Source organism: Coenobita brevimanus, chromosome 1 (assembly GCF_032717465.1).
Source record: "Coenobita brevimanus isolate Jiangsu-jjx chromosome 1, ASM3271746v2, whole genome shotgun sequence".
Lineage (NCBI taxonomy): Eukaryota > Metazoa > Arthropoda > Malacostraca > Decapoda > Coenobitidae > Coenobita > Coenobita brevimanus.
In genome coordinates this window covers 39,168,421-39,179,892 of record NC_136954.1, presented here as the reverse complement: position 1 = coordinate 39,179,892, position 11,472 = coordinate 39,168,421, and the positions used below count along the sequence as shown (strand labels likewise).

Genomic DNA, 11,472 nt, shown 5'->3' with positions numbered 1-11,472 from the left:
TCCATAAATAGGGTAAATATTGCACATGCACACTCATACTGTACGTTTGCAAACACATATATGTGTCATAGTTTGATGTCAGTAGAGAGAGAGAGAGAGAGAGAGAGAGAGAGAGAGAGAGAGAGATGTATTAATGAAACGAGATCTAATAGAAAGGAGATGTACAGGGAACGAATATGTCCAGCTAGGAAATATAATTAGAAAGAAAGAAAGGACATGGAGTGAAACAGAGAAAGGAAAGTGTCGCGTAAAACGAAAATGCACAGTGACAAGACAAGTGATCAAGGAAAAAAAAAAATTATTGGCCATGCCACGTTGAGTACACCGCTTCCCATCCGATCAGCGAAGTTAAGCAACGTTGGGTCTGGTTAGTACTTGGATGGGTGACCGCCTGGGAACACCAGATGCTGTTGGCATCCCTACGTCAAGTGGGGTTGGTGGAGGATTAGTGCCCCTCCCTGTAAAACAATTAACTCTAAGCCATTGGCCACCCCATTTGGGATACATGGCGTCTGGCAATGGATGGATGGATGGAAAAAGCAAACAACAAGGAACTGAGAGAGAGAGAGAGAGAGAGTGTGTGTGTGTGTGTGTGTCGGTCGTAGGGTAAGACCACTCCCTTTCATCAGTACAAAAATGTGTTGACTACGTGTGTCTGTCTGTCTGTCTTCCCCTTGCTTTAACTCTGTTTCTGTCTGTCTTTATGTATGTATGTATGTATGTATTTACACATGTTTGTCTGTATATATGTATGCATGTCTACCTCTACCTTTGCCTTTCATTTATCATTTTTTCCTTCTCATTTGTCTGTCTCTTATGCCAGTTTTCCTTCGTTTTGTTATTATTTTTGTAATTCTTATCTGTATCATCCATTACTCTTATCCTTCCCATTCTTTCCAACTCTCTTGTTTTCCCTCAAGTTCCCTCTTATTCAAACTTTTATGTTCATTTTAAGTTTTCTCTTCCTCTCTCCCACCTGTAATTGTATCTCTCTCTCTCTCTCACACACACACACACACACACACACACACACACACACACACACACACACACACACACACACACACACACACACACACACACACACACAGTTTTCCCGCATTTCTGTTTGTTTTCCTGTGACCCCTTATGTTCCTATAAATTTTCTCTCGCTCCTCCTCCTCCTCCTCCTCCTCCTCCACAAAATATATATATTTTTTTTCATCGTGTTCGTTTACGTGTCCCCATAAGTAGAATGTTCTCCTCTGATTACATCCTCTCTTCTCTCATTCTCTCCTCACTGTCAGCTCTCTTCTCCAAGTTTTTGTTTTTATTCTCCTCAGTCTGTCCATCTCTTCCTCTCTCTCTTTCTCCCATGTACCCCCCCCCCCTATATGTTGTCACCATCAGGGAAGTGTTATTACAACGAGTCTCCTCAGAAGCCTAGACGCACCTTCAGCTAATCTGCGTTTAGGAAGAAAGCAGAACTACAGTTTTAAATAGCGCACCTTCAACGAGAAACAGTAAATCTATGCAAAGGGAGGTGAGCTTAAAGGGGAGGGATTGGAGGTGGAAGAATTAGACTTAAGACATTCGAAAGTAAGAGGAGGAGAAGGAGAGACAAACACCAGCGGCAGACAGACAGAACAGAGGAGTATGGAGAAGGACAAATTTTAAAACTAAAAGTCTCTGGGACAAAGAGGAAGAGGAGAAGGAAACAGATGCTGGAGGAAAAAAAATGTGTAGGGGAAGAGGAGAGAAAAGAAAAAAAGACTGAGAAATTGGAGAGAGAGAGAGAGAGAGAGAGTTGTGGATGGGTGGGTGGATAAGTTGATAGAGAAGGAGAAAACTGTTTTGGTTAGGTGGATGTATGGATGTATAGCTGGTGGAATAGGAGGATGGATGGGTGTATGGCTAATGGATAGGTAGATGAGTGGAAGGGTAGGTGGAAGATTGGGTGTGTGGTGGGAGACGGTGTCGTTACTGGGTAGGACATAAATGGTTGAGAGTGAAAGAATATTCGTAGCCATTCTGTGAGGGAGGGTGACGTCGTGGAAGGTGAGGTCGTCACTGAGTAGGGATAAATTAATGTAGTATAATAGAAAGTATATTAGGGAGGGACACTTGCAGGAATAGTTGGTACTGGAGACTGCTATCGTTATATTTTTCATCTTCATTTTCATTTTTTTCATTCATTTTTATACTAACAAATTATTGGTTATGGTGCAGTAATTGTTTTCCTAAATGGAATATTTTTAAGCTATTTTACAGCCTGGTCAGGAACCATTGCCTTAATATATTTCGTTCGTGTGTGTGTGTGTGTGTGTGTGTGTGTGTGTTTTATGCAAGGAAGAAGGAACCAAAGGCCAGAGGCCTGCAAGTTGCTCCCTCCAAGAAAAGCCAAGACAATACAACAGAGAGCCAATTTAAGATTCATTCATTTCCAGATGCCTGGACACCCTGCGTTTGAAAGACTGGAGGTCGTACGCAGTAGGAAAAACAGACAGAGGGAGACAGTTCCAGAATTTACCCGTTACGTACGTGAAGGACTGGAAGAGGCCGTTAACTCTTCCGTTAGAGAGTTGGACAGAAAAGGGATGAAAGTTTGTTGTTAGACGAGTGCTACGCGCCCGTCGTAGTGGTGAAGGGATGTAAGCAGACAGTTCAAAGGATCATTGACCATTGAAGTAGCGATAGAAAAAAGATAAAGATGCAACAGTGCGGCGAAGAGACAGAGGTTGAAGGGAGCCAGTAAGAGGAGGTGGAGGAGGAGGACTGTGTGTGTGTGTGTGTGTGTGTGTGTGTGTGTGTGTGTGTGCGCTCCAAAGAGAATCAACAGCTGGACCCTTGTTGATAGTTTTTACTGTGGCCATTAATTCAGTTTCCATAATTTTATGTTGTCCAATATTCTCATACCCGATCTCTCTCTCTCCTTCCCTCTTCTCCTCCCCTTTCTTCTTCGTTCCTCCTCACTTACCCTTCTCTCCCTTCCCTCATCCCCTTCCCTCATCCCCTTCCCTCTCTTCCCCTTCCCTCTTCCCTTTTCTCCCAGTCCCTCCCGCCTCTCCTCGCTCTCCTGTCCCTTCCCGTCTCTCCTTTTCTCCCGGCCCTTCCCACCCTCCACACTCCCGTCCATCTCCTCCTTTCTCTCTCCGTCACTCCCGTCCCTCTTCTCCTTCCATTTGTCTCTCTAGCCCCTCCCGTCCTCTCATTTCTCTCTCCGTCCCTCTCCTCGTCCCATTACACTTTCCGTCCCCTCCGTCTTCCTCGTCCTTCCTCTCCTCTCCTTTCTCTATCCTCACGCACGCACGCACCTATACTAAGGTGCTCTCCCTCCCTCTCTGGAGTGTAACATTCAATTCTGCGCTACTCCTTTGTTTTCCTGTGTACGATACCCAAATATTACCCTTCCTCGGGACACTGCCAACAAATTTGCTCACTTTATTAAATCATGCCGCCTCGGACCAACCTGTACCTCCCCTTTCAACAACAACAAATTCACTTGTGTTTATTTGATACGGTATTGAAGTAATGCTTTTTGTTTCATGATTTTTATTGCAATTACCAGGGGGCTTTATTTATGGATGGAATTTCTATATGGCCCGCAATAGCTCCTTCACTGCTAGAGGGCTCACAGACTCTGTAAAAGAAATCGTATATTAGAAGGGGAAAAAAAAAAAAAACATTACTCTTTAGCTCACTTGATAATGTTTTCTGTTAATTTTCATTTATATGTTTGATACAGTAGTGTGATTTTAATTGCATTTCCCCCTCTATTTAAAAAAATCATTTGTGTTTTGTGCAATACTGAATTCTTGCCCAAGTTTATCTTGTTAACTTAAATTTATACTAGCTACCACCAGGGCCTTTCTTGGTTCACTCCCCTCACCATTAACCCTCTCATGGTCCGGATAACTCTAGTACTCCAGCTAATGCCAGACGATTTAACTCAGGTGAATGTGAGTTACAGGAGCCTGAGAGTTAGTATTATTGCCATTCATCCTCTCATAATTGGGAGGGTCAGTGCCAGGCGATTTCATTCATCTGACAGTGAGACAGAGAAGCCTCAGCATTTGTATTGTCACTGTTAACCCTCGCATGGTCATTACAGCTCTTGTCTTCCACTCGGGTCGGCACCATATGATTATACTGAGCTAAACGTGAGTCCCAAGAGCCTGACAATATTAACACTTTTACTACTGTGTTTTCAAAATGTCACCCCATAAAACAGCCAGTGAGTCTTAGTGTGAGCCATAATGAGCCATAGTCGCAGCGATGAGCCATAGTCGTAGTGTAAGCCATAATGAGCCATAGTAGTAGTGTGAGCCATAATGAGCCATAGTAGTAGTGTGAGCCATAATGAGCCATAGTCGTAGTGTGAGCCATAATGAGCCATAGTAGTAGTGTGAGCCATAATGAGCCATAGTCGTAGTGTGAGCCATAATGAGCCATAGTCGTAGTGTGAGCCATAATGAGCCATAGTCGTAGTGTGAGCCATAATGAGCCATAGTCGTAGTGTGAACCATAATGAGCCATAGTCGTAATGTGAGCCATAATGAGCCATAGTCGTAGTGTGAGCCATAATGAGCCATAGTCGTAGTGTGAGCCATAATGAGCCATAGTAGTAGTGTGAGCCATAATAAGCCATAGTCATAGTGTGAGCCATAATGAGCCATAGTCGTAGTGTGAGCCATAATGAGCCATAGTCGTAGTGTGAGCCATAATGAGCCATAGTCGTAGTGTGAGCCATAATGAGCCATAGTCGTAGGTGTTCTCAAAATGCCACCCCCATACCAGAGAGTCTGTGAGTGGTAATGCTTCTTGTGCAAGTAAAGTAAAGGCTACCAAGTTTATATTAGAAACGTAGTGGTACAGGAGCGATCGTTTCTACACCACCATAAGGCTAGTGAGTATTGTGAAGCTGCCCTCTCTCCAAACTCACAGCCCCGTCTCTCATACTGTATATCTCTTCGTTCTGTCCCGTCATCTCATCCTTGGTCTCCCCCTCATCCTCTCCCCCTCCACCTCACCCACACACACTCATCTAGTCAGTCTCTCATTCTCCATCCTCTCCTCAGTGCCAAACCATCTCAAAGTATTTCTCATAACACTCTCAGTCACATCCTCAATAACCCACAGTCCTCCTTTACTTCCTTACTTGTTTGTTTTCTCGTAATCCTGCCCTTGGTATAATCGTACGCTTGGTCACTCACACGCATTCATAAATAGTTTGCATATTATACATCGCAGTCATTCATTCGGCCACATACGTATACACAAACATACATGCCTAGTGCACCCATTCACTCACGATATCATAAATACACTTAGAGAAGCAGTGGATGTAGCGATGCGATGGCACGTACACCTACATGTACACACGCATACTTACATGGTTATATACTTGCAAAGTCCATAGTCATTCACACATACAGATGCACACGCTTTCAAAAGTACTCAGTCCATGTGTAGGTATGATTGATTTCCAGATACCATTTTCCTAATTAACCCTCACATGGTCGAGACAACTCTTGTAGTCTCTTACAGCTAAGGCCATACTATTTTATTCAACTGAAAGTGGGTATGTAAGCCTGAGAGTAAAAAATAAAAATAAATAAAAAAATAACGTAAGTCTGGTCTCTCGTCCCAGTTTACATCAGCCCCTCTGCAGCAAATTTACCCAGGCAGTTACTGAAATGGCGCCGAAAATTATACCTCGTGTGTATGAAGGAACCTTGCAGATCCCCCGCAACTTAGATCATCAGAGTAATGGACAGAGACAAGCAAGAAAAGAAAATGAGAGAGAAGTGAAAAAATGATAGTGGCAGACAAGGAAAAGCAAGATGAGGAGAGAGAGAGAGAGAGAGAGAGAGAGAGAGAGAGAGATGGCCAAGGGATGAAATAAAACACTGAAAGAACAAAGGGGAAAGAAAGGAAATGAGGGGAATGGAGAAAGTGCTAGTGAGGGGAAAAAGGGTGTTGAAGGAATTAGGAGACGAAGGGAGCCGTGCGGTGCAATAAGTTAGACAGGCACGGCAGCTTGAGGCCAAGACTGAGAGGACGGGAGCACAGATAGACCAAAGACTACTGTAAGACTTCTCGATATTTCCTTTGGACACAAATGAATGACTTACAGAGAGATCCACATAGCGAGGGTCTGTGAGGTGGCGCCACTTGTGTAGGGGCTTGAATGATGAGTGGATGGATGTGTAGTCAATTTTAACTGAGTATTAATTGATAATTTTGCCTCAATTTATGTTCTCGTTCTGACGGCGGGTATAGGAAGTAATTTTTAATAGCTCTCAGTTTTGACTATCCGTCTATCGTTTTTGCATTTTGATATATACTATGGACCAAAACCACATTCGTTTCTGAAGAGGACTTATATTCATTCAATACCTTCATGTGCTCTGAAGTACGCGTTCCTAATGCAAGCCTGATGAGTGATAGACGGGAAATATGGACTAATGAAACATCTGACCAATTTCATTAATCCCAGGGAAGGCTGAAGCATTAATATTTGCCAGGCGATTTTTCTGAGTCGGAATTCACGAACGCTGAACCATAGCAATTAATTATTACCAAGAGACATTTTGTGTTCTCGTATTCTTCACATTATTAATCACTGCAGTCTGCTTGGTATCTGGTTGGTAGCTGTACGAGTTAAGATAAAAGGTAAACAAACGGTCCTATGCAGATACGAAGCTGAAGGATTTGTATGAATATGAATCCTTAGCTTCCCTTCACCCCTTCCCAGCGATGGCGTTGATATTCCCGAATAATGATATTTTACTCCATCTTGTATACCCGCCGCTACGACTGAGATGGGGCCAGTCCCGTGAGCTACGGTTGTAATAAAAGCGAAATTGTGACTCCTGAAGCTCACAGTCTGTTGGGCGAGACAAAATGCTGCAGATAAGGCCGAGCTGGGCTGATGAAAGAGCCATTAAATAGAGATAAGAATATGATAGAACGCGATAACGTGGAAACTGCGAGGAAGGTTGGCTGATGAAGGACAAAGGAGGGAAACATATGCAACTTATGAGCTTTGAGCTCCCCCAGTCTGTATTTCCCTCTGTCAGTGACCTCCATTCTTTTAAACGTAGTGTGTTCAGGCATCTCAAAATAAATGGATCTTGAATTCGGCATATTTATTTATTTATTTATTTAAGGAACAACTTTGCGGGCTTCTCATCATTAGTTGTTTCTTTGCATTAAAAAAAAAAAAAAAAAAAAAGCAGCGCTTCATTTTTGGCCTACTTTTCTAAAGTTGGAAATTGAATGAAAAACTGTTGTATTACCGTCATCATCCTTTAAAGAAAATGGTGATCGAGCGAAAAACATAGCTACGTATACCCATCTTTTATAATTTTTTTATTTGGTCAAACGAATATCATTCATCCATACTTCCTGGTTCTCGAAAATTGCAGATCGAAGGAAACATGTACGTATATCAAGATTAAGGATTTTTTTTTGTGTGTGTGTGTGTGTTTTTGAAAATAATAACTCGGAAAAAATGTATGCCTTCGTTGCTTTAGGCCTACCTTTCACACCAGCCTGTCAACAATTGGAAATCAAACAAAAAACTCATATAATGCCAGCTTGTCAAAAATTGAAGATTGGACTAAAACCTTATATATATTTTTAGTTATGCAAAAATTGGAGAGTGAACGAAACAGCTGTGCATGTTTTCAGCTTTTGGAAATTTATGGATATTTTTAACTTTCCGAGAACTGAAGCCCGAGGGAAAAACTTATGCTCAATCTGTGTTACATTTCAGACCAGCCTTCGAAACCTGAAGCTTGAACGAAAATTTTATGGACGAGTGTAATTAAGCGATGGTACTTTTTTGAGCAGCGTTTTGGACTCTGAAGATTGACGAAAAATATTCCTTATGTCAAGACCATATATATATATATATATATATATATATATATATATATATATATATATATATAACTAAAGGGCCTCGACTGAGAGAGAGAGAGAGAGAGAGAGAGAGAGAGAGAGAGAGAGAGAGAGAGAGAGAGAGAGATTAAAACAACTTAAGTACTGTGTTCCAGTTCACGTCAGATGATTTAATTCCAGTGAGTAGAGAAGTCTGAGGTGTTATCTAATGATCAGATTCAATATTCCTTTCACCTAATCATATCTTATCCTAATGTAGTTTTCTTGTAACATTTTATCATCTCTGCTCTTAACCTGATGTAGTTTCTTGAGCTTATTTGATCTTTTCATCACCTCGTAAAATTTCCTTATCTAATTTAATCTTCTTAAGCTAATCTAATTTCAACCCAATACTCAGCCATTCTGGGCGAATGACAAAAGTTCCGTTCCTCCTTCCCGTCCCACACCAAAACGAAACCAGTAATAAAAACTACTGATACACTCTATTAAAGTCTCCCCTTCCTCAAGCAGCCGCCACGAGGGTAGGGGAGAGGACTTTTGACCGTGACTGTACCGGCGAAACAAAGGCCAATCAGTATTAGACGTAAATATATAGCGTTCGTTCCTCCATATTCCAGTACTGAAGTGCGTTGTTTGTACAGTTTCATCTGTCTGTCTATCAGTCCGTCTGTATCTGTCTATATCTGTATCTCTCTATCCATCCATCCATCCATCTATCTATCTATCTATCTATCTGTCTATATATCTGGGTGTATGTCTTTCTGTCTATCTATCTATCTATCTATCTGTCTGTCAGTTTCTCTCTTATCTGTCTATCTACCTATCTATCTGTCCATCCATCCATCCATCCATCCATCCATCCATCCATCCATCCAACCATCCGTCCATCACTGATTCTACGAGTATTTATCTATTTATCTATCTAGGCTTTCTATCTATTTCTCTATCTGTCTATCCATCCATCCATCCATCCATCCATCCATCCATCAATCCATCCTTCTCCATCTGCGAGTATCTATATCTATCTATCTGTCTATATCCATCCATCCATCCATCTAGCCATCCATCCAACCATCCATCCATCTCAACGAGTATCAATCTATCTATCTATCTGTCTCTGTCTATCTATCTGTCCATCGATCGATCCATCCATCCATCCACGAGTATCTATCTTTTTATCTATTTATTTACTTGTCTGTCTATCCATCCATCCATCCTTCCATCCTTCTATCAGTTCATCCATCCATCCATCAATCCATTCATCCATCCATCCATCCATCCATCCATCCATCCATCCATCTCTGTCTATGAGTATTTATCTATCTTTCTACCCATCTATATCTGTCTATCTATTTATTTATCTATCTGTCTGTAGATGGTAGGGGGATGAATATAGTTTTGAATGGCGAGTTGCTTGAGGAGGTGGAGTGTTTTAAATATCTAGGGTCACATGTTGCTGTGGATGGAAGAATAGATGCAGAAGTGAAGTTTAGAATAAATGAAGTAGGAAAGGTGCTGGGAGGAATGAAAAAAGTGTTTAGATGTCGTTCGCTTAGAATGGATGTAAAGAGAAGGTTGTATGAGGGTGTTGTGGTACCGACTGCGTTATATGGGGCTGAAACATGGAATATGGGTGTAGCAGAGAGGAAAAGTTTGAATGTAATGGAGATGAGGTGTCTGAGGAGTATGTGTGGAGTGACGCGTATGGATCGAGTGCGAAATGATGAAGTGCGAAGGAGAACTGGAGTTGTTCGGGAGATGATTGGTAGAGTTGAGCAGAGGGTGTTGCGATGGTTTGGGCATATGGAGAGAATGGATAATGAGCGATTGGTGAAAAAGATAACTAGATCTGATGTGAGAGGTGTCAGGCTGAGAGGAAGACCACGAATAGGATGGATGGACAGTGTGAAGAGAGCACTGGATGCGAGAGGGATGTCTGTTGAGCAAGGAAGAGTGGCTGTGCGTGACAGAAATAAATGGAGAGAAATTGTGAATGAATAAGTGATGACGCAGCCATGAGGGGATATTCTCCCGTATTTGGTCTGATCAGCTAGTCAGGTCAGGTGCGGGTAAGGGGATGGGTCTGTTATGATGTGGCAGGGGTAAACCAGCTCTGCTGTCGGGCCCTGCTGCGGATGTCACTGATTGCATTGCGCAGTTGACCCTTGTGCGGTGTGGTGCGGTGAGGATCTGTCCGTTCTCCCCTTGGGGCTAAGATGCGAATGAATGTGTTTGAATGGATGAGTAAATGGGGAGTGTGTCGTCCTGTCTCGGCTACCTCCCTTTCCTTGGGGGAAGCAGCCTAGGTATATAGATAGATAGATAGATCTATCTGTCTTTCCATCCATCCATCCACCCGTCCGTCCATCCATCTTTGTCTAAGGGTATTTATCTATCTTTCTACTAATCTACTTTCTTTTCAGGGAAGAGTCTTTGAGCTGGCGGGGTAGGATATTGCCTTCTTTAACGTCTTCCCTACAAGGACGAAATATGCTGGTTGTTATTCAGACATTATTTTATTCTTTCTCCCAACAGGCAATTTCTTTTCGCTTGGAATTTTCACCTATAGTCCTTTTACATTAACTTGGCCCAGATTTTCGTCCTGTTGCAGCTGATATTACAAACCTCAGTGGCAGAATGAGAATGATCTGGCTATACGTTCTTTATTGCATAGCATTTCTTCATTACTAGCATCATATTTTAATGTTATTCTCTTGCTGCAGCTCAGTACTAAAGGTGGAGAGAATTTTAGGCCAGGTTAAAGTGAAAATGATTTAGTAGAAAAGAGGATAGACTGTATGCTCAGCGTCTTCAAGTCTCCTAAGATGAATGAAGATGTTTGGAGATGGCAGCAGTGAAACCCAGGAGACGTCATGAGTGCAAGAATTCCTGAAGATTGTTTGTATCTCCTCCAGGTCAAACAAAGCCACCTAAGTTGATAAAATTCGCTTGAAGATAGCAGAAGAGAAAAATGATATGAAGAGAGAGAGAGAGAGAGAGAGAGAGAGAGAGAGAGAGCGTAGGCTGTTTCCACGCTGCTGAAAAAAGAAAAAAAAGAAAAAGCAAGGCACTGAAAATGACGCTGTTTTAGAGAGAGGGTCTTATGCCAAACGGCTTTGTTGATTCGTAATGCCTCTCCTTTATGGATTTATTCTTCATAGTGGTTTATTTAGTGATTTATTCTGCATAGTCCACATCATCATCATCATCTGTTTCATTGAAGCAAAGTACGTCAACATCAATACAATATAAAGAACATACAAAGAAAATGGTAAAGTGAAATATGCAAAATGGTAAGATGTAATGGTAAGGTGTAAATGGTAAGGTGTAATGGTAAGGTGTAATGGTAAGGTGTAAATGGTAAGGTGTAATGGTAAGGTGTAATGGTAAGGTGTAATGGTAAGGTGTAATGGTAAGGTGTAATGGTAAGGTGTAATGGTAAGGTGTAATGGTAAGGTGTAATGGTAAGGTGTAATGGTAAGGTGTAATGGTAAGGTGTAAATGGTAAGGTGTAATGGTAAGGTGTTAATGGTAAGGTGTAATGGTAAGGTGTAATGGTAAGGTGTTAATGGTAAGGTGTAATGG

The 11,472-nt window shown here is 41.8% G+C and overlaps 1 non-coding gene across 1 annotated transcript; it reads left to right on the top strand.

The window, feature by feature from the left end:
- Positions 1 to 297: 297 nt before the first annotated feature.
- LOC145390405 (5S ribosomal RNA) lies at positions 298 to 416 on the top strand. The gene has a single exon (XR_013895622.1). It is a non-coding gene; the product is annotated as a 5S ribosomal RNA (ribosomal RNA).
- The last annotated feature ends 11,056 nt before the right edge of the window (positions 417 to 11,472 follow it).